The sequence below is a fragment of the Cervus elaphus genome, chromosome 29 (assembly GCF_910594005.1).
Source record: "Cervus elaphus chromosome 29, mCerEla1.1, whole genome shotgun sequence".
NCBI classification, from domain to species: domain Eukaryota; kingdom Metazoa; phylum Chordata; class Mammalia; order Artiodactyla; family Cervidae; genus Cervus; species Cervus elaphus.
Genome location: NC_057843.1, coordinates 16,313,367 through 16,319,366, shown reverse-complemented (window position 1 = coordinate 16,319,366; position 6,000 = coordinate 16,313,367).

The window sequence follows — 6,000 nt, the reverse complement described above, 5'->3', positions numbered from 1 at the left end:
TTCACCTTATACCGGGAAGGGGCGTGGTGCCTGATTGCCAGAGACGCTAAGTCAGGTGGATCTGGCCCTGGGTGGGAACTGAATCAGCAAGCTCTGGGCTGGTGCTGGAGCCTTATATTTCCAGAGTGAACGTCTGTCCTTGTTTTTCTGCACACAGTTACATATATATGCATGTCCCTATCATGCCTCCCTGAACATACATACAGACACACACACACACACAAAATTTGCAGTCTCTCTTTTCTCAGCTTTTACTTTTATCTCCTCCATCTGCCCTAGATTCCTTATGGAGTAATGATTGTTTTCATACTCTCTTTATTCATCATGATCTCTTTCCCTCCCTTATAATGTTTTCCAGAGTCATTCCTCTGGGCCTTTTGCCCTTTCATTTTGTCTTTTATTTCTTCTGCTTCTTTCTAGGCTGTTCAAAGCGCCTCCCAACAGACTTTCAATAGGAATACGGAGGCTCGCTTTGGCGGTGCAGATGTTAAACAATGGCGATGTTCAGTGCTTTTTTTCCTTCTCTTTTTACTATAGGGACTAGCTGCAGACTGTGTTCCACTGCTCATTCTTTGTAAAAGTACCGCACAAGCAAAATGTTAATCAATTATAGCAGCAGAACTAATTAAAAGGCATGCATTATACATCTCATGGACACACTCTTCATTAGCATAGATTCTCAAAATTACACATTTGTGTCAGAGGGAATGAAAAGGAAAAATTAAAAAAATTAAAAGGCATACAGAAAACCGGTAACTTTGGTTTTCTTAAGATTTTTGCCACGTGTATCTCCTTGTGGATTCAAAAGTCCCTTTCATTTTTTGTGTGATTTTTAAAGAAACACACAATGTTCCCTTTTTATCTATTTAGAAAAATCCAATGATCCTCAAAATGATAAGGTTAATCCTGCTTTTACCCCTCAGAAGCTTAAATGATACTCAGTGAGCAGGTTTCTAGAAGCAGAAATGCACCTTTCACTTAGCACTTCCATGATGTAGCCTCATAGACATTTGATTGTGACTAGTTCAGTCACTGGTCTCTCATATTTGCCATGCCATTGCTTTCAACTCAGTTCTTGCTCAAGAGCTCTGCTTGGTCAATGGCAAGACAGTCCAAGGGTTGAGGGAAAGGGCAGCTGAGAATTGCCGTAGAGTCCCTCCCAGTTATTTGACTTCCTTCTAAGGAGGATATGTTAGCTCAGCCTTTTTGTAATAGTTTGGACATAAAGATATTGGGTCACATATTGTCTGTGCTGAGTTCCCTTGTGCACAAGCAGTTCTTATAACTTGCTCTGTAGACACCTTCCCGTGGAAACCAATCCGACAGTAGAAGTGCTCACATGAGGATGGTCAGGCATGTTTTGTCACCGAACCAGGTAATGTAATGACAGAATTCTGCTTTTAACCATGAGTATTCATATCACTTTTTAGTTTCTTGCCTCCTCCCAAAATTCGGATTCAAGAGCTTGAAATGCCAAGTTGATAAAACTCTTATAAGAGCTTTGCAACTTGTCTCTCTATATTTACTCCTGACCCATAGTCTATTCTCCACTTAACATCCAAGTGATATTTAGGAAATATAAATGGGATCACGTTCTACTGTTGAGTACAACTCTCAAATGCTTCCCATCATCTGGGAGGAAATTCAGTCTTCTCAGTGGCCAACTAGGCCTTCCTCGATTTGGCCCCTTCTCTGATCTCATTTCTTATCCCCACCTGTCTTTTCCACTTTGCTCTAGTAACACCGGTGTGCCTATTCCTTGGACATGTCAAACTTACTTCCTCCTTAGGACCTTTGCACATGCTCTGCCCTTTTTTTTTTTTTGACAGTCTTATGTCAGATGTAAGTATGGCTTGATCAGTCAGTTCATCCAGGTGTCTCCTCAGAAGGGACTTCTCTTGACTACCTTTTCTAGAACACAAGATAACACTTATGGCTACCTGGTATTATAGTGTCTGTTTATTTGAAATGTCTTCTATCAAAATGGAAGCTCCCTGTAGAGTTAGGGGTTTTATCTCTCTGACTCAGTGTTTTTAATAGCACAATAGATGAATACCTGGTATTTAGTATTCACTGTGCATTTATTGAGTAAATGAATAAGTGCATTCGAGTGAATACTGGCAGTTAGATTTGACCACTTATCAAATTCAAAAGGACCTGTTAGACACGTGTCTGTTAATGTGAGAGCCTGGGAGAAAACTGTGTAGGAAAGTGGAAAATATTGTAAAGAGGTGAGGTTGGTATGAAAGTAGGACAGTAATATAGGATCAGGTGGGATCTGATACTGTATCTAAAAAGAGTGACGATATTATAGATGCTCTCATCAAAACCTAAAATGTTCATAAGCATTCAGGGAAAGGAGCCCTCTTGTGCCTGTAAGTTGGCACCTCTCTGGTATCACCATTTATCAAAAACCTCAAGAAGTTACATTAATTTTTGACTCAGCAATCCCATTTCAGATAATATAGCTTACAAAAGTAATTAAGGTCATGACTAAAGATTTAGCTCCAAAGACTCTCAGTACAATCATTGATAATAAGAGAAAAAAATTAGAAGCAACTTAAATATCCAATGATATGGCATTGATTAGATTACAGTCCAATTAGATAGTGGAATTCTGTGCAGCCATTTAAAATGGAAAGATATTCATGATAAAATGCTAAGTGAAAAAAGTTTATGAAACAGTATGTACCCATTAAAATACAATATGTATATAGTAAAATTGGTTGATGCTTAAGTTGACTTAATCACCTAAATATTACCAGTAGTTATCTCTTCATTTAGAGTGACTGGAAAGTTTAAGTTTTATCCTTCCTATCTGTTTTTTAATGATTCTATAAGGAACATTTGCTATGTGCGTATTTGACACACAACAAACCCCACACAGAATGAATTTGTGAGAGTTTCCTGCACAGAAGTTTGCCCATGAATATGCTTCTCCATGGCGTCACCTGTCTGTGGGTTATGCACCCATTTATCTGACATACACTTAGCACCTACTGTATGCCAAACTCTGTGTTAGGCTGCCCCTTCACGTGGGTTTGTTGACTTCATACAACACTTTCCCACCATTGTAGGCATTTCCCTGGAAAAGAGAAATTTTTTTTCTTTTTTTCCCACACCTATTTATCTCTTTTTCCTTGAAGATATTCCCCAAATGGTTAAGTATCTGTGTTAGCCCAATCCCAAAGCTTTTCATTTTGGATAGCCCACTCTACTGAGACTTTTTTGCCTGGAAGCACTGCTCCTTGATAGTAAAATGGAACCGTTGATCTGCAACAGTATCTGTTTGAGGTTGTCTCCTAACCATGTCACTGGACTATTTGCTGGGCCCAGCTTCCCAGGACAGAACGGATATACCTACCTTGCCTTCTATCATACAAGCAGGACAGAGGCAGGAAGAAAAGGCACCTTGCTGAATGACTTCCACACGGAGAAGTAGCTGAAGGACAAGCAGTGATGTGATACCTCCTTTTCTAGGTTTCTTACTTAAAGTGAAATCCCTTGAATATTAGCTGACCCTGAGTAAGCACTCAATGAATACTTGAGTGATTTACCAAGAGTCCAGATGTCAGTTCGTGTGTTTCTAATCTCACTGAAAGCAGCCTAGACAGGGGTCCTTTTTCCTTCTTTATTTTTATACCAACTTGGGACATGTTAAACATGTAAGGAATTTGGAACGAGTACTATGTATAATGGGCTTCCTTGGTGGTTCAGTGATAAAGAATCTGCCTGCCAGTGCAGGAGACGTGGGCTTGATCCCTGGCTGGGTCAGGAAGATTCCCTAGAGAAGGAAATGGCAACCTACTCCAGTAATCTTGCCTGGAGAAACCCAGGGACAGAGGAGTCTGGTGGGCTACAGTCCATGGGGTTGCAGTCAGACGTGACTTAATGACTAAACAACAACAATAACTCTGACCAATGGAAGCATGCTTTGAAAAAATGACCACAATGAGAAGGTGCATGAATAGCACATGTTACATAGTAAGATTGCAAAAAACACACACACGCAACCAGCCTGGCCCTGCTTAACATGCAGGCATTTAATTGGAAACCTAAGTAATAAATTAAGCTTTCTGTGTTAGAATCACTCTCTGTCATTCTACTTATCTGTCCCTGAATGAGATGAATTTCCATGGCGTGCTCAGATTGCTTTATTTGACACCAGCAGGCAACCACTGTTAATGATTCTTTTTCTCTCCTGGTAGCTGGAAGGGAGTTTTCATCTTCCTGGGGGATATGGTTGGGCTAGAGTCTGCACAGTGTCCATCTGCATCGTTAACCTTTAAAAAGAGTGCACTCTCCACCTCTCTTCTTTCATAATTAGCAGAAGTTTCCTCCGTACTTAATACACAATATTCCCAAATTCAGCAAATGTGCTTCATATACCCCAAGATTTACCTCCTTTCTATTAAAAAAAAAATAGAAACGAAGGTCTGCAGAAGAGAGACGATGTCCTCTGTAGAGCACACGGGGTCTTCTCTACCTGTGGGGGGCACAGTCTAGTCTTGTCTTCTGTTTTATTTCAATCCCAGGAAAATCCCACTCTCATCAAGAAAAATGTGTCAGAAAAAAGAACCCAGTCTACTCCGTTGTAGGTGGGTTATATAACCAATTTCCCAAACCAGCTAATAGGAGGAGGCTTTATCGGCATGAAGGCAGGGGAGTTTTGAAGGTGATGAGGAGCAGCAAGCTTTCTCCCTGTGGTGGCTGTGATCCCAATCATGGGGTGATAACTTCAAAGGAAGAAAAATGCCCCTTTGCCCTTTAAGATAGTCAATAAGCTTTTACAAGCAGGCACCAAAGAATCCACACTGTCCTCTCATTTAGTTTTTAATTAATACCCAATTACAATCATATTTTCAGAGCATCCCTAGTTAGATCTCCATTAGCAGTGAGAGAGTACATCTGGACGGATATTATTGTGAAGAACACCAGGGGACTGAGGAGGAGATTCAGAGCTGTGGCAGGGGTCGGGTTGGCAGGGGGCGCGGCACACACACAAAAATGAATCTCAACTGCATGGCGCATGGAGAACAGCAGCAAACGGAAGCCGCCTTCTGAAATGATTGTAAGTTTTGTTCTACTTAGAGTTGCAGAGTTTGAGAGTAGCATGGCAGAGTAGAAATAGGAGGATGTTGAAATTAGACAGCATTGGGTACAAATCCTATAAAATGAGAAAAACTAGTGGTTGCCGGTGGAGAGGGGGAAGGAGGAGGTGGGGTGACATAGCGTATGGGATTAAGAGACAAACTACTCTGTATAAAATAGATAAACAACAAGGAGATATTGTACAGCACAGGGAAATCTAGCCATTGTTTTGTAATAACAGTAAATGGAGTATAATCTCTAAAAATGCTGAAGCACTATGTTGTACACCTGAAACTAGTGAATATTATAAATCAATTATACTTTGATTAAAAAAATAGATAGTGCCCACCCACTTCCAGGGTTTCTGGGAAGATTAATGAGCTTGTTTTTATAAAGATCCAGGTACACGGTAGGTACCTAGTAATTGGTGACCATTATTGCCTCTTATTTGCATCTATAAATTTCAAAGAGGGCCATATAGGCTGGGCTGAGTAAATTTTTTTTTTTTTTTTAAGAAGAAGAATGTGGACTTTTAAGGATACTTTTAAGTGATCATTCCCTCCATGATCACTACAGAGGAGTTTCTCAGGCACTTGTCTGGCATCCTGAATGAGGGAGGAGGCAGGTTATTTCTCCTTCCGGAGCTTTTTGGTTGGCACTTCCCCAGAGGTCTGGAGTGTTGAATGGAGAGATGGAGCAGGAAGAGGAGGAGGAAAAGGAGCGGGGTCAGGAATGAACTGCGGTGGTGGTAGGAAGACCTTTGAACTCTAAAGCCGAGTTTACTATGTAAAGAAGACTAAAAAGAATGGTAAGAATTGTAATAACAACTGTGATTACCTTTGAAGGATAGGAGGATAAAGGATTTTTTCCCCTGACTTCTCGGTACTTTCTGCATTTTCTTGTAATTTT